Raw genomic sequence first — 24,198 nt, forward strand, 5'->3', positions numbered from 1 at the left:
TGGCAAAGGTAACATACATACAATATATAATATATTAATAAAGAACCATGTATATACATTATATATATATATATATGAAGAAGGCAGTGTTAGAAAGCTTGGGTGCAACGCAAATTGCCCTGAAAATGTTTTGTGTTTTTCTTTCTCTATTCACAGTAACTGTTTTTATAAAGTTAACTAAATCAGGGTGTGTTTGGCAAAGGCATTGGGAAAGAGAGAAGTGCGTTTGAGTTTCTTGAACGTTTCATTTTTTTGCTTGGCAACTTTTTATCCATCTAAACGCAGAAATGATTCTACCTCTGAACGCACGTTCATGTGAAATTTTGTAACTTCTACGTTCACATTCTTGGTGGCTATTACCATTGTGAGATTAAGTGAAAATTTTATTTTATTTTTTAACCAACCCTACACTTGATTTGTTTCTATAAAAAGGATACTAGTAACTATTAACTTCATAGTACTTCTTTGTAGTCATTTCTAGTTCTTCATATTTTTTCGATCCAATTTTTATTCATCAACATCTTTCAAATTTGTTTCAATCAATAGTACGATGAATAATTATTTTTTTAATATTTTTAATATTCTCTTGCATATTTTATTTTTTATGTTATTTTATGATTTTTTTTCTGTCATATGATCAATATTTTTATATTTTTTGTGTAGTGTTCTAATTACACATAATTTATATGATAAAATTTTTTTATTGATATGATAAATGTAGTATAATCAAAAAATTTATTTTACTATAATTCATTTAAATATAAAGATTACCAAACATAAATCAAATTAAAACAAACTGACTTTTGATAAAAAATAATTTTGCAACATCAATTTTATGAAAACATCAATTTGCAAACTGTGGCCCAAACACACACTTAGTTTATTTTTTCGAACAGAACTATCCATATACCAAGTTGTAAACTATGACCCAAACACATAACAGCAATATCCATAGACCAAGTTGCGTACATATCCGTGTATGTGGCTCGATAAAATATCAAATAGATAACACATGATAATAAACACACCAATTCTTTAGCGAATAAACCGCTAGCCTGATGACGCTCCATGTACGAAGCATATGGTCATGACAAAAAGTTCTCCATCCCTTTCCAAAATATTACTCTTGTGGCCGATATAAAACCCGCAAAATTAGTAAATAATTAGCTAATAAATTAATTATTAATAAAAAAATTAGAAAAATAGAATTTTATAGTTTAATGAGTTAGAGCTAATTAAAATAAAAATTTTGACACTAATTTTAAAGAATTTGGCCCAAGATTGGACCGAACGGGCCGAACCGATTGAACCGGACCCAAGTGGGGCCAAGCCCACCAACCTAACCCCATGTATATAAGCTTGAAATCAAGCTTTATTCTTCATTCATGCTTCTGTCCGCAGAGAAGAGAGGGAAGGAAAGCAAACATAAAACCCTTGCCACTCAAATATTTAATCTTCCATAACTTTTGATCTGGAGCTCCGATTGACGAACCGTTTAGGGCCACACGTTCGTCTCGGAGTCCTCTTCAATTCTATCTGAATAAAGTGGTAAGTATTTCTATAATTCATGCCCAGTTCTCTGTGCCCTCTTTCTTCACGAAATTGGTTTGAGTTTTGAGTAATTTTGATGATTTTGGTGATTTAGGTGCAATCTAACATTGGATAATTGTTGGATTATACTCCAATACTCAATGGGTAAGGTAAGAAAACACTAAACTCTTGTGGTTTGCCCAATTTTGTGTACCCTAGTGCTAATTTAGTGAATTGTATGAATTAGATTGAATTTATGTTAAATTGGAGGTTGAATTGGTGAATTGGAGCTCTTGGAACAAATCCTTGGTGGCTGGAATTATTGGAGTTGATTGAGAACCTTGAAGCTTGAATTTTAGTGGTTTTGAGCTTAGGGAGGAATCGACCAAGGTATGGTTTCGGTTTCTCGTAACTAAAATATAATGTCTTGTGAAAACATAGGCTAGATAACCATAAGATTGGTTGAAGCATGTATGTATGATTAGTGATTAGTGACCTTAAAGTAAATGTTGAGTTATCTAACTTTGGTGAGAAATGATGGTATTGAGGATTTGTGTTGCATGATTTTGATTGTTGGGATTGGAAGATGTGAATGTTGAGAATTTAACTTTGAGGGGGTGTTGAACAATGATAATTAAGATGTTTTGATAATGATATTGATGGTGATGTATATTGGACTTGGATATGATAATGATGATTGATTTTGTAGTATATTGTGTTGAATTGAATGTGGATTGGCTAAGTTGGTTGTCATTTGGTATGAGGAAGTTGATGGTGTTGATGATGTATATGTATATGTATATGTATATGTATATGTATATGTGAGTTGTTGGTATGGATTATATTGTTGAGAATGAATTATTGTGTGGAAGTGACCATACTTGTAAAATTGGTGCAATTGGTGTATTGAGTAATGTTGGGACTTTATTTTGAAATACTAAACTACTTGTTAAAAAATCTGAAGTTTTGAAAGTGAACCGGTATTTTAATAGTGATTAGAATTATGAGACTAAAAGCTAAGCGAACTACAATAAGTATAGTTATCAATATTCAATTTTAAAGGTTTCGTATTAACTAGAGAATTAATTATGATTTTTCAAAGTTGAATTATGAAATTTGATTTTCTGCATTACTTTTAAACAAAGTCAGAAACTTTGAAAAGCTATAACTAATTCTGTGATGATCGGAATTGGATGGGACCAAGTTTGGATTAAGTTTGGGAATATAGGGAATTGGACTGAAAAATTTGAGGTATTTTTGTTAAATGTACAATTTATGGCGAATTTTTAAAGTTAAGTTGATAAATCTGTCCTGCAGCAGAGAAGTTCAAACAGGGCAGCAACTTGTTTGTCTTGCTGCGACTCCTACGAGCTGAGTTTTGGAGTGAAACTAATTTTGTTTTAAAATTTGATTAACTTAGTTTATTTCTCTAAAATTTCTGAATTTTAGGAGTTAAGGATTGGGATTTGTGAATTTTTGAAAACTGGTGATCAAAGCCGGAAAGAATCAGTTTTCAGCAAGTTATGCATCAACTTCCAATGCTTGTAACTCTTAGAATTAAATAGAAATTGGGTTGTAACTAAGACACACTTGTTTCTATATAATTTAGGAGTTTCCAAACCAAACTTTAGCCTAATTAAAATTTTGTAGTAAAAGTTATACAAGTTGAAAGATACTGAGCTACTTGATTTCTGAAACAGATTTTGAATTATTTCTATCTAACTTTAACATTATGTAACTTCTTCATTAAAAATGATATTGACCGGGAACCAATTGAGAAAGAAATTTGGAAAAGTTAAGTTTAACCATATTAATTTTGAAGGTGGTTGGAATTAATTTGAATTTTATATAGAATATTGAATATTACACACTGATGCTGTTTTTCTGGTTTTTAAGCACTATAGAGTAGGCTCGGTTTTCCTTCTATTTCTGAGGCTAGATTGATCAGAAAATTATGATTTTTAGTTTATTAGAAAGCTTAATCTGAGACGGTTTCCTAGACATAAAGTTTGTGCAATTCCAAATTCATTTGGTATTTTAAAAACAGAATTGAAATTAGGCTGCCGGTGTTATTTTGGTAACTACCTTAGGTATGGATCTTAAGAAAAGATTCCTATATTATTATCAAATGTTTTTGAGAATGTATTGTTGTAGTATTTGCTGATAAAATGTTGGTGAAATGTTGAGAAAGAGGTTTAAATATGAAATTGTTTTGAGCTTGACCTGGCAAGGTTCGTGGTGGTTTACCGCTTGCCCATTGTCGAGATGTATGTGGGGTTTGTGGTGGTGTACCGCCCACATATTTTTAAAAGAGAATATTGTGTGGGGTTCGTGGTGGTTTACCGCCCACATGTTTGTGTTGTTTTTCTAATTGAAGATCTTGCGAGGTTTGTGGTGGTGTACCGCTCGCAATGGTGGGGTTTGTGGTGGTGTACCGCCCGCTAGGTGGGGTTCGTGGTGGTGTACCACCCACCGGTTTTCAAGAGGACGATATCCGGATTAGGTATCGGATGTGTCGGGCTCTGGCAAAGTAACTGACACGTGAGCTCACGGCCAGTATGAAAGGCATGCATCATATGCATTTATATACCTTTTTTGGTTTGCACTACTTGGGTTTGCTTACTTGAATATCTATGCTTATTTGCTATATTTGCTATGTTTGAATATCTACTTGTGCTTGCCTTGTCTGCTTTGTCTGTCTATGCATCAGTGTTTCAAAGGATTGGAGAAAGAGATGAAGAGCTTAGGGGTTAAGTTAGGAAGTTAGATAGAATGAACGAGGAATCCTTAGATACCTCACTCTGTTTATGGTTTAAAATGTTAGTTTTAAGTTTGAATCCATTGTCGGAAGTTCTAGGATTGCCTTTGGCTTTCCCGGTACCTTATATGTTAGTTATGTGGGCACCATTACCATGCTGAGAACCTCTGGTTCTCATCCCATACATATTGTGGTTTTCAGATGCAGGATATGAGGCACCTTGCTGAGGCATACTGGAAGCTTCTGATAGCGGAGATCCTTGTCTTTGGGGCTTTATTTTGGATATATGTATATACGTAGATACTTTTATCTCCACTACGTATGTACTAATGTATTAACTTCCTCTTAGAGGTTATTCTAGAGAAATAGATTCTGTAACTCTGTATTTTGGGTTTATTCTTGGGTTCTCTTATATATATATGTTATATAGCTATGTACTCAAGCCGATTTATCTTCGCGAGCCGAGTCTTGAGCTTTAATATTTGTACCTTGGAACTCTCTTTCGGTTATATCTATATTATCTTCTCTTATCTTTTCCGTTTATTGTTTACGTATTGTGAGTGTTGCGCTTTTCGTTTTACCGTTTTCGATTTTAACTTTTCTTTAAAGGCTCCTAGTTATAAATCTTTTTCACTATATTACGTATATAAATTTTACTTTTAGAAGTCATAGCGCCTTACCACCTCTGCTTTACATCCTAGGTGTAAAGCTTTGTGTGGTAAGGTGTTACATTATGGTATCAGAGCAGTTCGTTCCTGTAGAGCTTGGGGGATGGACTGACTAGCAATATAAAATCTAGTTACTTACCCATAGTCCACCAGTGCAAAAAAGAACTTTTGAATAAGCGAAGAAAACAACCGCATAATAAGAGACAAATTGAAAAGTGTGGGGAAAGAGGGGAAAGGGTGGGGAATGGTGGGGAATATTTGCAACCAGAAAGTGATAGAAGTTACATTGATATTTAATTGATAGAAGTAACACTGATATTTATAAAATAAAAAACCTAATAATAAAAGAACATAACCTTACAATAAGAAAAAAAAAACTTGTTGTCCAAGGTCCCAACATGTAGGTATACTTTAATTGATGAACAATATACCAAAAATAAGAATTAAAATGTGGTAACATACATATTTTTAAATCATGAGCGATGAATCACTTTTGATTCATCTTAGTCATAGTTATAAGGTTATTGTGAAAATATGCATGAAGTGTGCCTCCAAGGTGAAATTTGAACATGAAAAAACTCCCACTTATTGGAAGAAGACACAAAAAAATTAATAAGAGGCAGTTCCTCATTAAATGCAATATATTCAATGCTATCAGTAACAATACCAAACAAATGAAGTCTGATCATGATGGAGAAACTCACCACATTATAGCGGTAAAGACATAAGAAGGAAAAAATGAAAAAAGGATAACACCAAAATAAGATAATAATCAACAAGGGAAAGAAATGTAACATTAATAACTATTGGTAGAAAACTGTCTTTTCAACAGCTCGTCTAATGGTTGAATAAATCCCATTAACAATTAAGGTATATAGGCAAGAAAAATTCAGAGAATTAAATGGATAAGATGGTTGATTTGGAAAAAAAAATTTCAACGCCCAGCATCGGGAGTAACACAGTAAACAAAAATGAGAAATGGACATCAGATAGGAAGAACATGACATGGCAAAGAAAATTGCAAACCCGCCATGGAATACAATAACGATGAAAAAAGTCACAATTTAACAACAAACACATCGCAGATGATATTAAATTAAATAAATACACTAACTATTATTATCACATGCGACGTAATTTCTATACATTACCAGAACAAAAGAGAGTAGGAGCTACATATTAGTATATGTATTATTAATTAATAAATATATATGATAACAAAGATTATTAACACCACATACCACTCATGAACGAAAGTCTAAATATAACAAAGGTATCGTCTATTAACAAAATTTCCAATGCCTACTTACATCGAGAACTGATAAACAAATATCTTCACATGATAATATTAATGGAAAGTAAGACAGTAAAAAAGGGTTAAGCTGTACACACTGGATAAGTTTTACAATTTAAAACCCTTCTGATCATACTAATCGTTATTGGTGGATATGAGTAATAAGTAAAAAGGAAGTCTAAAGATGACCATGCTTTGGAGATAGCACTATTAAGTGCAATTAACCAAGTATAGATGCAGAGGCAGGGACAAATTTCCCTAAGCACCTGTTAAGAACTCGGTATATGCACATGAAGGGCAAATTGTACTTGTAAGACCCGGTTAATTAATGGTTAATTAACCCATAAATGAGAATTTATTCTAGAAAGCCAAAAATGTTATTTTTATGGCTAAATGTGATAGAGGAAATTGAGACGAGAATTTCGGTACCAATTTTATAGAAATCGGACCAAGATTGGACCGAACGTCGTAATACCTTGCCATCTCTGAATTATGACTTAAGCATAAGTCTCTGTATGGTAGGGTGTTACATTATGGTATCAGAGCACTTCGGTGGGACCAATCTCAAGTGCTCCTTATAGAATGTCACCGTTAGAGATGGCCGAGCTAGGTTAGAAGTTAGAGGAATTGTTGGGTAAGAACTTTATCCGACCAAGTGTTTCCCCGTGGGGTGCTCCAGTGTTACTGGTAAAGAAGAAAGATGGAAGTATGCGACTCTGTGTGGATTACAGGCAGCTGAACAAGGTCACCATAAAGAATAAATACCCATTGCTGAGAATTGATGATCTCATGGACCAGTTACAAGGAGCTGGGGTTTTTTCTAAGATCGATTTGCGATCCGGTTATCACCAAATAAGGGTGAAGGGTGAGGATATCCCTAAGACCGCTTTCAGGACTCGTTATGGTCATTACGAGTATACTATGATGTCTTTTGGGTTGACGAATGCTCCTGCAGTGTTTATGTTATTATCTCTATGGGGTTAAGTTCCAAGTCTTCTCCGATCACAAGAGCTTGAAATACCTCTTTGATCAGAAAGAGCTTAATACGAGGCAAAGGAGGTGGATGGAATTGTTGAAAGACTATGACCTTGAGTTAAATTACCATCCTGGAAAGGCGAATATAGTGGCGGATGCGTTAAGTCGGAAGTCGTTGTATGCGTCTTGGATGATGCTTCAAGAGGAAAAGTTGCTCAAGGAATTCGAGAGTCTAAAAATCGGTGCTCGAGAAGTTATATATATGATCTTGCGTTAGCTTATCCTTTGCTCGTTGTGTTAGTGATCGGAGTGTTGCGCTTTCGAGTTGCGGTTTTTGTTTACCCCTTTTTTGGCTCCTGGCTCCTAGTTATAATCAATCATTCATACTACTATACGTACTAAATTTTTGTTTTAGAGGTCGTAATACCTTGCCATCTCTGAATTATGACTTAAGCATAAGTCTCTGTATGGTAGGGTGTTACAGTACTCCTCCACATGGATACAGCAAAACTGAATATTCAAAATGGCATCCTAAAGTAATGAATCACAGTTTCACGAAAGTCAAATAAAGTGATCAGAAACATTATGGAGGATCAGCATGGTTGACACAAAAAAAAAAGACTAAATAACTTCGGTGATCTGTATATATCATTACCAGCGATGGGAGCATTACTTTTTTAAACCACAGGGACCCTTTATTTTGGGTAATTACATATAGAATTATTAAGCAATACATAACAAATCAAGACATAAATAAGTTGACAAATTAAAATAAGAAACAATAAAGTGTTCATGGTCAAATGAAGTTTTCAGGGATGAGGGCCAAAGTCTAGAGTTCTAAGTGATCGCAGAAAATTTTCACGTTACGTATATTTTATTCGACATATTGAATAAACTGATGCTTTTGGTGATGCATCCAGTTTGAAACCGTCTAAGGAAGAAAGAAAATAACAAAGATCCACCAATGAACAACATGGAGTCCGGAGTTGACCGCTACCACCGGCGCCCAACACATTCAAACTCGTAGGAGGATTTTTTGGCTTGCAAAACCACTACACCTAAAACTGGATATTAGGCCATTGCGTGAAGTGGCCGGCACCCTGTAGCAACATCAGATCTGTCTTATCGGCCAAGCTATTTGCTTAAAGGCAAGAATGTTGCTAACCAGTTGATGGTTTCACATGTGAAACCTTGTAGTTGTCAACATACACAGAGATTATAAACCAAAGAAACACCACCTCATCTATCCAAAAACGTAAAAAAGGCCGCAACACTTAAAACGGAACTCAGGATGTAACGAAGAACTGGAGATCACATTTGATTAGGGAAACACCATTGGGGGCACATTGATACTCATGACATAATAACCACAACATGGATTACCTAAAGCAAGTGTTCGTTAACTATATAACATGATGCTAGCGAACACAATATTGGTTAATGCATCACATAAAGGATCATAACAAAGAACCACACCAACTAACTAATGCCTAATTTATTAACCTAATGGGAAGAGAACATGATTTAAAACATAGCAGCAAATGCGACATGGTAATTTTCACACACAGACACTAAATTCAATAATACCATTGATGCCAACAACTCTTGACCACCTCATGCGGCCAACAAATCTAACGACTCCATCACCTAGACCAACAGCGCGAACATGAACCTCTGACACAACTGTATCAAAAGATGGGTCAAAGATGTCAAAGCCACAGATGAAATGATTAATGCCAAGGAGGTCGAGTCCCACCATAGCACAAGGAGTATCTGTTCGATTAGGATCACCAATAAAAAGATGCCGGCCCCACTCCATGCTTCCCAACGGACCAATATTGATGGTTAACAGGTGCACCCTGTATCTAGAGGATGACTGCTCATAGCTAACGAAATCAACACCATTATCGCGACCAATCAAAGTAGGATACTCAACACATACGTCTGCACCAAATTCAATCTCAGTCCATGTACAATCTTGAGTTGAGTACCTAACCACAGAAACCGGTTTCTTTCGAAACCTTCCTTTGCTATTGACCCAAAAGATAGAGTGCTGTGAAACCGCATACCGGTTGGCCAATCTGTCAACCATGGGTAGTGTATGAACACATCCACCCCACTGACCTACGGTTGAATAAAAAACCTACATGTCGTATCTAGACGAAGCCAAGTGATGCTTGGTACGGCTTACAATCTAATAATCAGCGCAACCAGATACCACAACCAAGGCATACGCAGACCAATCATCACGGTGGTTAAAGTGGTAGCAATCAGACCCTGGATCAAGGATAACATACTTCCAAGAAGTCAACAGATTCTAGACAACCAATGAACTGGAATGCCCATCGATCGAATACCTTGCACACAGCATACCCATGGTTGACCCAACCAACGAAAACCACTTCCAATCGAAAGGAGACGTCACTGGAACCTTTACCCGAGTTTCAAACAAGTAAAGTGACAGCTGGTCACAATCAACATCCTTCAAAGGATTATCCAAATGAAGGACGACCCCCTTTCCTCCTTTCGAAGTCACATGTTTGACCATATTATCGGCCCGATTCAATCTATTAAACCAATCATGCGACATACATTTGCCCCTTCCTATTGTTTTCCCATCTGATAGAAGGAAGATCCTCAGAATCAGATCCGTTGGCAACACCGGAGGGTTGCCACTGGTTGCCTCACCACAGTCGCTCCATCAAACACAGCATTAACTACTGCGTTCAACGAACGACAACCTCGAAGTGGCTGCTGATATTCCATGTAAATAGGTGATCAAGAATACAACACACTAATGTTTGAGAAAGAGAAACGACGACCGTTTGAGAAACGGAGAAATGAGATTGATATATGATGTGACCAAACCATGAAATTTCATCTTCTTAAATAGAGATGACACCCACCTACTAATTATTTATTAATTTATTATTTGTCGTAAAGATAGTATCTAGCATTTAGAATATTCTTATCCATTAATATTTAATATGTATAAATCTATCCATAATCTATCTATAAAAGATTGGATTATCAGGATAAATTTAACCATATATTTATATCCTTAAGTTGATTTCTTTCTACCATATTATCTATATTATCTATTTTATAATTGTAGTGCAAAAAGTTTTACTTTATAATATAATATAGGTTTAATTATTCTGTTGGTCTCTATAGTTTTGTCCCTATACTTTTTTTTTCCTTTTATTTAAGTCCCTGTACCAATTTTTTTAGTTGGATCCCTATACAATTAAGCCAATTACTATCAAGAGGGACCTAATTGAAAAAAAATTTTGGTGCAGGGACCTAATTAAAAGGAAAAAAAAGTATAAGGACCTAATTGAAAATTTTGTGAAACTATAGGGACTAACATAGTAATTAAACCTATAATATAATATGAATCAATCTACAATATGCAAAATGCTTTTCTTTCAATTTCGAATTTTTAAAATGTCCAAAATATGTTTTACATCTTCTATTCGAAAATCTTCTATCTTCTATTTTCATAAAGTTTTCATGACTAGTATACAAATTTTTCATGTTAATTCTTTAATTTGGAGCTTATTTAAGATTAAGTTAAATGCGTAACTGCCGTAAAAATTATGATTAAGTTAAATATTTTTATTTTATATTATTTTTTTTATACTATCAATATATGTAAAATAAGCTAATGAGTTATAGTTCAAATGACATAGTCTCTCCATACTCAATTAAGAGGTTGAGGGTTCGAGTCTCCTATCTTTGATAAAAAAAAAATATATATGTGAAATAATCCTTAATCATAATTTAAATAAGATAATTAGGTATACAGTACAATAATTATACTTCAAATATAAATTAATTATATTTTATCATATCTAAAAAATTGTCTGCTGACTAACATACACCAAGCTATGGAAAAAAAAGTGGCATAGAAAATTATTGGAACAAAAATATGAAGATCATTAACACTTTGTCCTAGTTACATATTATTCTGTAAGTAATTTACTTGAACAAATTAAACACTATAAAATAGCGTCATCATCATCCTCCAATGTAGTCCTCAATGAGTTAAAAGTTGTATATCCAAGTTATATATACATATAATAATATTGTTATATTATAGTAATAGTTTCAAACATTCAATCTGTATAGGCATTTCTTTTATGAAGAAACTACTACAGGGTCACATGGATTCCTAAGCTAGCCATTTGTAAAGAAACTGCTATAGGATATAGCGATTTTTTCATTGTTTTACTCCTTTAGAAACTGCTACAGAATATAGCGATTTCCTCTCACACGCATTTCAACATAAATTGCTATAGGGTGTAACAATTTATGTTAATACTCTAATTCACTGTCGTGATTTTCATAATAATATAAATGTTACAAATGCGTCTACAGTTTGTAAAAGTTGTATCCTACTAATTTTAATCTCCAAATATTTTAATTAAGTAAATGGCCCCTTTTTAAATGTAAACAAAAACAATCACATATTAAAAGAAACACACAAAAAATTAAAACAAATAAATTTTATGATGATAGACACAAAATTTGTTTAAATGAAATTTTCTATTAATAAAATATTTAAATAGAACAAAAAGTATTGAAGAAAAATGAATATTTGAAAAGAAGAAGAGAATTTAGAAATTAGAGATAGTAAAAAAAAAAGAAGAAAATTAACAAGAGATGAATAAAAGAAAAGAAAATATGAAAAGAGAAGAGAAGAAGAAGATATATGCTTAGAAGAAGAGAACATAAGAAGGAAGAAAAAAAAGAAAAACAAAAACAACATACTAGAAATAAGAGAAGATAAGAATACACATTAAAATATAAAATACACATTGTCAGATATGTATTTATATATAAATATATAGTGACTGATTTTAGTAGCTGATTTTATTGAACAAATAATATTTTTGATAAAAAAAATGACACCCTTAATTTTAAAAAACTTGGTTGAACTTAGTCATTCTAATAATACTAGTACTATTTGCAATTTACTTTAAATTACTCTATTTGTGAAATGATAAACTTATAAGGTATTGACCTGAAAAATAAATCTATAATTCCATTATTCCAGAACACTATATAGACTTAAGAATTATTTGTTTTAAACTACTAAAATTAATATTTAATTTGTATATAGCATATTATTGGGATTAAGCCTCCAACATATAAATTTTCATGAACATGTGCATATAATATGTAACGTGGATTGGAGAGTACGATTTTCTTCTCATTTTGATTTCAATCAAAGATTAGTATTAGAGTAATGAAAATTAGTTGGGAGTAGTTGATAGTAGTTAGATAATAGTTATAATAATGGTATGATATTTTTATAAATAACTAGGTTTATATTTTGTAATACACATAATTTAATATGTATATCATTTTCTTAATCTTCTTTCTTGAATTCTAACTTGGTATCAGAGCTATAGTTTTCTCTTTGAGGATGATAGCTTATTTTGTTTCTAGTGAGACAACTATGTGTTATATTTTCTTTCCAAGTATTCTTCTCCATTGTGCATTTTCTTCTTTCTTTTGTCTATGTATTGATATTCTCTCACATCACTGATTAGTCAATCCTCTCTATCTCATCTTTCTGAGTTTAACAAACCAAAAATCACTGTCATCTACCGCCTGGCCGCCTCCACGTGCTGCCATAAGCTTCCTGTTCACCTCTAATAGCAATATTACTTTCAATTACATTTTGAGTCAGTTTTCTCATTTTCGTCTGACACCAATGATCTTATCATCTCTTCCATGAGTATCTAAGTTGAACTACCCTAAAACCACTGCCATCCGCCTCTGCACACGCTCTCATGCACCATCTAAAGTGCTCCAACCATTTGCCTTCAACTTCATTTTCATTATTGAAATAGCAGTGTCTTGTTTACCTTTTTCGGCCCTTTTTTTGACGTCCTTTAGCATAACCAACCACACCTTTGATTCTTCACTTCATTTCGAGTACAACCAACAAAGTCCTGCCATTGACTGCTAGACGCGCCTCCACGCATGGGTTGATGGATAATTTTCAAAACTCAACAAGTGCACCAAATAGTATCAAGTAATACCACGGTGAATGGATATCGTTTCCACGAGGATTAATGGATTGAGCAAGCAATGGTTAATTGATTATTCTAATTAGACAGATTGAAAATTTGGTTTAAGAGGTATTCAGTATCAAAATAGAAAATTTAAAAGAAAGCAGGCAATAATGATAAGAGAAAGTAGAATGATTAAAAACGTTAAGACTTTGAGATGTTTAGACTTCAAGAAAAATGCTTCTTACTATCTACCTTGATCATGCAAAGATGTATCTATGGCAAACTGTAATTAATAAAATTTCAATCCCTTGGAAATTCAATTTCTCTTAACCTAACAACTATCAATTCCTTAATCAATTAATTATCATAAGAGGTTAAACACAATTTCTGATTCAAAGTCACACAATTCTTAAAGATTAATCCTAGTTGATTTTATGCCACTTATCAGAACTAGTTTTAGAAGCTTACAGAATTGTAAGAAGAAGTTTCAAACTCAATTCTAGTAACCAACTTTTCCAAGGTGATAACAAAATTTAATCAAGTTGGAATTATTTTTCAATACATTCAAACCCTTGCGATAAAGAACGAAAATTTACTTCTTGAGAAAAACATCAATGAATTAATCAAAAGTAAAAAAGTAATAACATTAGTCCATCAAAATCAATAGAGCAGCTAACCTTAACAGAGAAGATTAGTGACTCATAGTGCAGAACAAAAATAAGGATTTTAAATAATGCAGATAAGAAAATGTGCCTTTCGAAAAACTCTTTGGACTTATTTATACTCTAACCTAAACCTACTCAAATTCAAAACAAAACCAAATCAAATCTCATCAAATCATTTCTTAATTAATCTTAATTAAGGATGATCTTCTCTTTAATCTTGACAGTTAAAGCTTGGTGTGTTTCCTTGTTGAAATCATGGGATTACAACTTGATCTTGGGCTTGAGTGAATTGGTGTAACACTTCATGGGAGTGTAGTGGCATGCCAAGATTCTTTCTAGATCACTGGAAGTTGGCCCAGAATAAGGTACCATGGGCGTGTAAAGGGCATGGCACGCCAAGCTCCTTGGTGTCCCTTGGGAGTGCTCATTTGCTTAGCGTGTAGAGGGCATTTATGGGCATGGTACACCCTCGAGAATTGATCAATCTTGGCCTCCTGGAGTTTGTCCCAGCATGCACATGCCAATATTTGGGCGTGGCACACCAATGCATGGGTGACTTGGGCGTGGCACGCCTTCGATTGAGGCTCATTGGTGCTAGGTGTAAACCCCGCTAAAATCGGTAAATAATTAGTTAATAAATCAAATTTTAAATAGAAAAATTAAAAATACAAAACTAATATCAAAATAGGATAGAGCTCTTCAAAACGAGAATTTTGATACCAATTTCGAAAAATTTGGCCCAAAATTGGACTGGAAGGGCCGAACCGGTTGAACTGGGGCCCAAACCGGACCCGTGGATCCAACCGGACCCATAACTTAAAAGGAGCAGTAACTTCTTCTCCCTCATTTGGCTTCAGTGACACCAAACAGATTTGGGGAGAAGAGAAAGCTTCCCTAACCCTCATCACACCTTCTATCCTCCATAACTTCCTCGTTTGAGGTCCGATCGCCGCACCGTTCGCGGCCACACGTCCAGCGCGTCGAGCTCTACATTTCTATCGGATCAATTTCACTGGTAAGCTCTATTTTCGTTCCAGAATCTTTATCCCCTTTCTATTCTTGAAATTGAAATCCCATAGTGAGATTTTGCCAATTTTGATGTTCTAGGTTTGATTTAGCTTGTGGAGCTTACTGGTTTGAGTTGCTACGCATGTGGGAGCGGTAAGGTTTTCCTAAACTTTAATTTAATTTTAATTTCATTAGGTAAAATCTGATTTGGAACATATATGTGTATTAAGTGAGAATTAAGTCCATATATATGCATTGGAAGTAAAAAGTGAGTGCTTGGAGGCTTATTGGTGATTGAGGCTTGGTTTGTGGTTGGTTTCTTTGAGCTTGGGGGGCTGTGTTCTTGCTTGTGAGGCTGCCTTGGATTGAATAAAGTGATCGTCCAAGGTATGGTTTAGGTTTCGCGCGTTTAACATTTAAGGTGTTGTGAAAACTTAGGCTAGAAAACCATAGGTTAAGTTGAAATGGTTAAATGCATTAAATGATTAGCTTTGTGAAGATGTTGGATAAATTCATGGTTGTACTTGTATTGGAATTTATGATTATGAGTGTTGAATATGTGTGATTGTAATTTATTAATGTTGGGTTGATGATGATGTTGATGAGTTAAATGAACTTGCTGGTTATGGCTTATTTAATTAGTGAAGGTGAATTATGATTTGGTATTAATGAGCGAAGGTAATGGACTAATGAATTTTAATATGAAAGTTATGGTTAGAAAGGGAGGATTCTTTGAATAATGTATGGGTTTGATGATTTGGTGTGGATATTAATGTGTTAGTGGATAGGATTAATAACATGGAACTTGATATATGATGGAGGTGCAGGTTTTGATGGTAAGGAACATGAATTGGTGAAAATGGAGTTTAGTTATAAATTGGTAAAAAGTGAAATTTGGTGAACTTTGGAAGTCCATAACTTACTCCTCAAATTTTGGATGGAATTGTGGTTTGTTTCAAATGAAAGATGGTTGTATAAGCTTTTGAACGATATCAACTTTGTGAAAAATGGAATTTTGTAGAGAAAGTTATGGATGACAGAAATTTGGTATAAAAACTGTGTTTTCAGGGTAACAAAATCTGGTTTGTAGCAGCTTTCTGGGCATTCTGCCAATTTTGGGAAAACGTCCATCCACGCATACGCGTGGCCCACGCATACGCATGGTGTACACGTGGCGTGGCATTTTAACGACTCATGCGCGAAAAGCCATGCGTGTGCGTGAGAAGCTAATGCGCATGATCACGCGTACGCATGACTTGCTGTTCGCTCCACGCGTGCGCGTGACCCACGTGTACGCGTGGCCCCTGTTTGCTGCGAAACTGGATTTTGACATTTTAAATTAGCTTTTCACTTCTAAACCTCCATTTTCTCCCTTCTAGACGTAAGGTATACTACTAAGTCCAATAGCTAGTTGAAGCTAGGAAAATAAGCTAACTTGGGGGTGAAGTAAGAGGTAAAATAATGGGTTTTATAAAGAAGATGAGAATGTTAAATGAAGTTTAATGCCATGGCTTGATAAATGATTATATATTGGTTATGAAAAATGAAATTGCTTATGAATGATGATATCTGAGATACGAGTTTTCCTGAGTAAGAACCGTGGCTTGCCACCACGTGTTCTAGGTTGAATCTCAATACTCTATTGAGCCTACGCGTAAGGGTGACCGGGCACGTATAAATTCCCGGGTATGGATAGCCCCATTGAGTGAATATATGATGAATGAATGTGAAATCTATGCATAGATTCTTGGGGATGTGCGACGAGGGACAGTCTAAGGTTTTCGGACTTGTCGGGTTGGCTGGATAACCGACAGATGAGCCTCATCAGCCATAGAACAGGCATGCATCATATGCATTTGTGTGCTTTGATTGCTATGCATTTCTTGGGTTTGCCTAATTGAATATATACCTCCTGTTACCTGTTATACTTGCTACTTGCACTATCTGCTTATTACTTGTGCGTGAACTTGTTTGGTTGCTTGTTTCTGCTGAATTATGGACGACAGAGGAAGGGTGAAATGGTTCGGTGTTGTGTTAGGTTTGAAATTAAGTAAGTTTAGGAAGGTCTAGATTACCTACCCCTATTTATGGCTTCTGTTTAGTAATTAAGTTTTACAATTATACGACGGAGTTCTAGGATTGCCTCTGGCATTCCCAGGACCTTATTTATTATACGCGTGGCACCTTTACCATGCTGAGAACCTTTGGTTCTCATCCCATACTGTGTTGTTGTTTTCAGATGCACGTCGAGAGGCTCCTTTCTAGGCGTCTGGATCTTGAAGCGGAGTAGTCCCTGGAGTTTGGGACTGGAGTCTGTTATTCCTGTGGGCAGCCTAGACACTTGGCTAACAGTTGCCCAGAGAAGAAGAGGTATGAGACAGGTAGAGTGCAACAGCCAGGGAGAGTGTACACTACTTCTTCAGTAGGCGCTGAGGGGTCAGAGACACTGATCAGAGGTAACTGTGAGATGGCTGGTAAAACTTTGAATGCTTTGTTTGATTCTGGAGCTACACATTCATTTATTGCATTTGAGAAAGCTGATGAGTTAGGATTGAAAATAGTGGTCTTGGGGTTTGATTTAAAGGTGTCTAATGCCACCCACGAGGCTATGGTGACTAGGTTAGGGTGCCCTCAAGTTCCCTTTCGAATACAACATCGTGACTTCGTGCATAACTTAATTTGTTTGCCGATGACTGGTCTTGATTTCATTCTGGGATTGGACTGGTTATCCAAGAACCATGTTCTACTGGATTGCTCTGCAAAAACAGTGTGTTTCATACCTGAAGACACAGAAAGGCCGGTTGTGATAAATAACTACTACCTGAATTCCATGACAGTGAACTGTTCTGGGGCCGAATGACAGGGAATATTGTTGCTAGCTGCAGGTGTTTCAGGTGATGTTCAAAGCTTGGAACAAATCCCGATTGTGTGTGAGTTTCCAGAGGTATTTTCTGATGATATTGAGGAATTTCCACCTAACCGAGAAGTTGAGTTTGCCATTGAGTTAGTACCTGGAGCCGGACCAATCTCGAGTGCTCCTTATAGGATGTCACCTCTAGAAATGGGCGAATTGAAGTCTCTACTGGAGGATCTATTGGGAAAGAACTTTATCCGACCGAGTGTTTCTCCGTGGGGCATACCAGTATTACTGGTGAAGAAGAAAGATGGGAGTATGAGCTTATGTGTTGACTATAGGCAGCTGAATAAGATTACTGTGAAGAATAAATACCCGTTGCCAAGGATTGATGACCTGATGGACCAATTACAGGGAGCTGGTGTATTCTCTAAGATTGATCTATGATCTGGATACCACCAGATAAGGGTCAAAGATGAGGATATTCCTAAAACTGCCTTCAGAACGCGCTATGGCCACTATGAATACATAGTGATGTCCTTCGGACTAACTAATGTTCCGGCGATATTCATGGATTACATGAACAGGATTTTCCATCCATATTTGGATAAGTTTGTTGTTGTCTTTATTGACGACATTCTTATCTATTCTAAGACAGAGGATGAGCATGCAGAACACTTGCGAACAGTGCTTCAAATCCTGAAGGATAGGAAGTTGTATGCCAAGCTATCCAAGTGTGAGTTTTGGAAGTCTGAAGTGAAATTTCTTGGTCATGTGGTGAGTAAGCAAGGAATAGCAGTGGATCCTGCTAAGGTTGAGGCGGTGATGAATTGGGAGCGACCGACTTAAGTGACGGAGATCAGGAGTTTCTTAGGCTTATCGGGTTATTATCAAAGGTTCATTAAAGGGTTTTCACAGCTCGCTTTCCCTTTGACCAAGCTGACTAGGAAGGATGTTCCTTTTTTGTGGACTTTTGAGTGCGAGGAGAGTTTCCTTGCCTTAAAGCAGAGATTGACTACAGCCCCGTATTAGTGTTGCCTGAGCCAAGAGAACCATTCGAGTTATATTGTGATGCATCCTTGAAGGGTTTAAGATGCGTGTTAATGCAGCATCACAAAGTTGTAGCTTATGCCTCACGTCAGTTAAGGCCACATGAAAGAAACTATCCAACTCATGATTTGGAGCTTGCTACCGTTGTCTTTGCTTTAACAATTTGGAGGCATTATCTCTATGGTGTGAAATTCCAAGTCTACTCAGACCATAAGAGCTTGAAGTACCTATTTGAACAGAAAGAGTTGAATATGCATCAGAGGAGGTGGATGGAACTCTTAAAGGATTATGACTTCGAGCTGAACTACCATCCGGGAAAGGCGAATGTGGTGGCAGATGCCCTGAGTAGGAAATCCATATGTGCTGCTTGGATGGTGCTAAGAGAGGAAGAGTTGCTAAAAGCCTTCCAAGGATTGAAACTGGGAATCAGAGAAGAGTTTGGGACTTTATGCCTAAGCCAGTTACAGATTTCAAGCGACTTCAAGGCTGAACTACTAAAGGCTCATCAGAATGACCAAGAATTGTATAAGATTTTGCCGGCGATTGAGAAAGGCAAGCAATGTAGAGTGTCAGAAGATAAAGATGGGTTATGGAGGTTCAAAGGTCGGATAATTGTTCTAGATGTTGGGGATTTGCGACAGAGCATATTGGAAGAAGCTCACAAGAGCGGGTTCTCCATTCATCCGGGAAGCACCAAGATGTACCAAGACTTAAAGATGATGTTCTGGTGGCCAGGAATGAAAAATTATGTGGCTTACATGTTTCCAAATGCCTAACTTGTCAGAAAGTCAAAATTGAACACCAAAGACCAGCAGGAACCCTTCAACCTTTGGAGATTCCATAGTGGAAATGGGAAAGCATTGCTATAGATTTTGTGTTGGGTTTACCGAGTACTCGGACAGGTTGTGATGATATTTGGGTGGTTGTAGACCGACTGACCAAGTTAGCTCATTTTCTGCTTATTCGGATAAGTTGCACTATGGAGGAGTTGGCGCGGCTATACATAAAGGAGATTGTGAGGTTACATGGCGTACCTTCCACCATTGTATCTGGCAGAGATCCTCGCTTCACTTTGCGGTTCTGGGGAGCTTTTCAGCGGGCTTTTGGCACTCAATTAAGCTTAAGTACTATATATCATCCTCAGACGGATGGCCAATCAGAAAGAACAATCCAAACCTTGGAAGACATGTTACGAGCTTGTGTTTTGGACTAGCCGGCGAGCTGGGATCGATATATGCCTCTGGTGGAATTTGCTTATAACAACAGCTATCATACGAGTATTGGAATGGCTCTATATGAGGCTTTGTATGGAAGGAAATGTTAATCTCTGTTATATTGGTATGAAGTAGGAAAAAAGAGTCTGATAGGTCCTGAAATGATAAGTGAAACCACTGAGCAAATAAAGAAAATCCGTAGTCGAATGCTTGTGGCTCAAAGCCGTCAGAAAAGCTATGCTGACCAAAGGCGGAAGCCTTTAGAGTTTGTGGAAGGAGAACACGTCTTCTTGTAGGTTACTCCGACCACTGGTATAGGGAGATCCATCAAAACTAAGAAGCTAAACCCCCGTTACATTGAGCCGTTTGAAATCCTGAAGAGAATTGGACCAATGGCGTATAGGATCGCTTTACCACCACGTCTTTCGAACCTGCATGATGTGTTTCATGTATCGCAGCTTCGTAAATACACTTTTGATCCTAGTCATGTCCTAGAGCCAGAATCAGTTCAAGTAAGAGAAGATCTGACGCTTCTAGTAACTCCGATTAGAATTAATGATACCAGCATCAAGCATTTACACAGGAAAGAGGTTTCTTTGGTGAAAGTAGCTTGGAGTCGGGCTGGTATTGAAGAACATACCTGGGAGCTTGAGTCAGAGATGCGGAAGGACTACCCACACCTCTTTTCAGGTAACTCACTCTGAATTTTGAGGACAAAATTCCTAATTAGGTGGGTAGGATGTAAACCCTGCTAAAATCGGTAAATAATTAGTCAATAAATCAAATTTTAAATAGAAAAATTAAAAATACAAAATTAATATCAAAATAGGATAGAGCTATTTAAAATGAGAATTTTGATACCAATTTCAAAAAATTTGGCCCAAAATTGGACCGAAAGGTCCGAACCGGTTGAACTGAGGCCCAAACCAGACCCATAACTTAAAAGAAGCAGCAGCTTCTTCTCCCTCATTTGGCGTCAGCGATACCAAATAGATTGGGGGAGAAGAGAAAGCTTCCCTAACCCTCATCACACCTTCTATCCACCATAACTTCCTCGTTTGAGCTCCGATCGCCGCACCGTTCGCGGCCACGCGTTCAGCACGTCGAGCTCTACATTTTTATCAAATCAATTTTACTGGTAAGCTCCATTTTTGTTCCAGAATCTTTATCCCTTTTCTATTCTTGAAATTGAAACCCTATAGTGAGATTTTGCCAATTTTGATGTTCTAGGTTCGATTTAGCTTGCGGAGCTTACTGGTTTGAGTTGCTACGCGTGTGGGAGTGGTAAGGTTTCCCTAAACTTTAATTTAATTTTAATTTCATTAGGTAAAATATGATTTGGAACATATATGTGTATTAGGTGAGAATTAAGTCCATATATATGCATTGGAAGTAAAAAGTGAGTGTTTGGAAGCTTATTGGTGATTGAGGCTTGGTTTTTGGCTTGTTTCTTTGAGCTTGGGGGGCTCTGTTCTTGCTTGTGAGGCTGCTTTGGATTGAATAAAGTGATCGGCCAAGGTATGCTTTAGGTTTCGCGCGTTTAACATTTAAGGTGTTGTGAAAACTTAGGCTAGAAAACCACAGGTTAAGTTGAAATGGTTAAATGCATTAAATGATTAGCTTTGTGAAGATGTTGGATAAATTCATGGTTGTACTTATATTGGAATTTATGAGCATGAGTGTTGAATTTGTGTGATTGTAATTTATTAATGTTGGGTTGATGATGATGCTGATATGAGTTAAAAGAACTTGCTGGTTATGACTTGTTTAATTAGTGAAGGTGAATTATGATTTGGTATTAATGAGTGAAGGTAATAGACTAATGAATTTTAATATGAAAGTTATGGTTGGAAAGGGAGGATTCTTTGAATAATGTATGGGTTTGATGATTTGGTGTGGATATTAATGTGTTAGTGGATAGGATTAATAACATGGAACTTGATATATGATGGAGGTGCAGGTTTTGATGGTAAGGAACATAAATTGGTGAAAATGGGGTTTGGTTATAAATTGGTAAAAACTAAAAAGTGAATTTTGGTGAACTTTGGAAATCCATAACTTACTCAAATTTTGGATAGAATTGTGGTTTGTTTCAAATGAAAGATGGTTATATAAGCTTTTGAACGATATCAATTTTGTGAAAAATGGAATTTTGTAGAGAAAGTTATGGACGACGAAAGTTTGGTATAAAAATTGTGCTTTCAGGGTAACAAAATCTGGTTTGTAGCAGCTTTCTGGGCATTCTGCCAATTTTGGGAAAACGTGTACGTGTGTGCGTGGCATGGCATTTTAACGACGCATGAACGAGAAGTCATGTGTGCGTGTGAGAAGCTAATGCGCATGATCACGCGTACGTATAACTTGCTGTTCACTCCACGCGTGCGCGTGACCCACGCGTATGCGTGGCCTCTGTTTGCTGCAAAACTGGATTTTGACATTTTAAATCAGATTTTCACTTCTAAACCTCCATTTTCTCCCTTCTAGACTTAAGGTATAGTACTAAGTCTAGTAGCTAGTTGAAGCTAGGGAAATAAGCTAACTTGGTGGTGAAGTAAGAGGTAAAATAATGGGTTTTATAAAGAAGATGAGAATGTTAAATGAAGTTTAATGGCATGTCTTGATAAATGATTATATATTGATTATGAAAAATAAAATGGCTTATGAATGATGATATCTGAGATACGAGTTTCCCTGCGCAAGAACCGTGGCTTGCCACCATGTGTTCCAGGTTGAATCTCAATACTCTGTTGACCCTACGTCGTATGGGTGACCGGACACGTATAAATTCCCAGGTATGGATAGCCCCCATTGAGTGAATATATGATGAATGAATGTGAAATCTATGCATAGACTCTTGGGGATGCACGACGGGAGACAGTCTAAGGTTTTCGGACTTGTCGAGTTGGCTGGATAATCGACAGATGAGCCTCATCAGCCATAGGATAGGCATGAATCATATGCATTTGTGTGTTTTGATTGCTATGCATTTCTTGGGTTTGCCTAATTGATTATATACCTCCTGTTACCTGTTATACTTGCTACTTGCACTATCTTCTTATTACTTGTGCGTGAACTTGTTTGGTTGCTTGTTTCTACTGAATTATGGATGACGGAGGAACGGAGGAAGGGTGAAATGGTTCGGTGTTGTGTTAGGTTTAAAATTAAGTTTAGGAAGGTCTAGATTACCTACCCTTATTTATAGCTTCTGTTTAGTAATTAAGTTTTACAATTGTTCGACGGAGTTCTAGGATTGCCTCTGGCATTCCCAGGACCTTATTCATTATACGCGTGGCACCTCTACTATGCTGAGAACCTTCGGTTCTCATCCCATACTGTGTTGTTGTTTTCAGATGTAGGTCGAGAGGCTCCTCGCTAGGCATTTGGATCTTGAAGCGGAGTAGTCCCTGGGTTATTTTGGGCTTTATGATTGTATATATATATGTACCAATGTACTTAGCTTGCTCTCCAAGAAACTTGTTTATTTTGTTCCTCCTAGAGGTTAAGAGAGAGCTATGACCTTATTTTGAGTATATATATATATTCTCTGGCCAGCCTTGGCTTCGCAGGCTGAGTCAGGAGCTAGTTATGCTATTTCCTTGGCTTTCCTTTACTCTCTTGATTATCTTTATCATTTCCTAGGTTTCTTAGCACGCATCCTTGAGCGTTGCGCTTTTTATTTTGCAATTTTATTTTACCCATTTTTCAAGGTTCCTAGTATATTCTCTTTTCCACTATTATGTATATATTTTACTGTTCAGAAGTCCGTAACACCATACTACATCTGTTCTACAACTTAAGCGTAAAATTATATGTAGTAGGGTGTTACACTAGGCTAGTGTGTGAGGGAGGCTACACACCTTCAATGGGGCTTTTTGTGGAATCCCCTGGACATTGGCCCGACGTGTACATGCCGTGGTTGGGCGTGGCACACCAATGTGTAACACCCTAACTTTTAGCACGTCATGATCGTACCAAAAGTAAGGAGTTACTAACCTATTTTCTTTATTTACTATTTAATATTGAGCCTTTAGTTCGATATTGTATCTCAGTTTTATAGAAAATGCCGAAAAATTTTGTTTTTGTTTTTAAAATCATAAATAAAAAATCATCAAGTAATAATAATCACATAATTATTAATAATAATAAATATTATACA

The 24,198-nt window shown here is 36.2% G+C and overlaps 2 long non-coding RNA genes across 3 annotated transcripts; both read left to right on the plus strand.

Annotated features, from left to right (window-relative positions):
- On the plus strand, positions 1,364 to 4,820 carry LOC107634391. The gene is made up of 4 exons (XR_001618877.2): positions 1,364 to 1,548; positions 1,646 to 1,700; positions 1,778 to 1,920; positions 4,490 to 4,820. It is a non-coding gene; the product is annotated as an uncharacterized LOC107634391 (long non-coding RNA).
- On the plus strand, positions 14,843 to 23,429 carry LOC110269657. 2 transcript variants are annotated; one of them, XR_002358418.1, is made up of 3 exons: positions 14,843 to 14,931; positions 21,273 to 21,326; positions 23,393 to 23,429. It is a non-coding gene; the product is annotated as an uncharacterized LOC110269657 (long non-coding RNA). The 2 variants fall into 2 exon arrangements; XR_002358419.1 differs by lacking the exon at positions 23,393 to 23,429 and adding an exon at positions 21,403 to 21,610.

This window comes from Arachis ipaensis, chromosome B03 (genome assembly GCF_000816755.2).
Source record: "Arachis ipaensis cultivar K30076 chromosome B03, Araip1.1, whole genome shotgun sequence".
In the NCBI taxonomy this organism is placed as follows: Eukaryota; Viridiplantae; Streptophyta; class Magnoliopsida; order Fabales; family Fabaceae; genus Arachis; species Arachis ipaensis.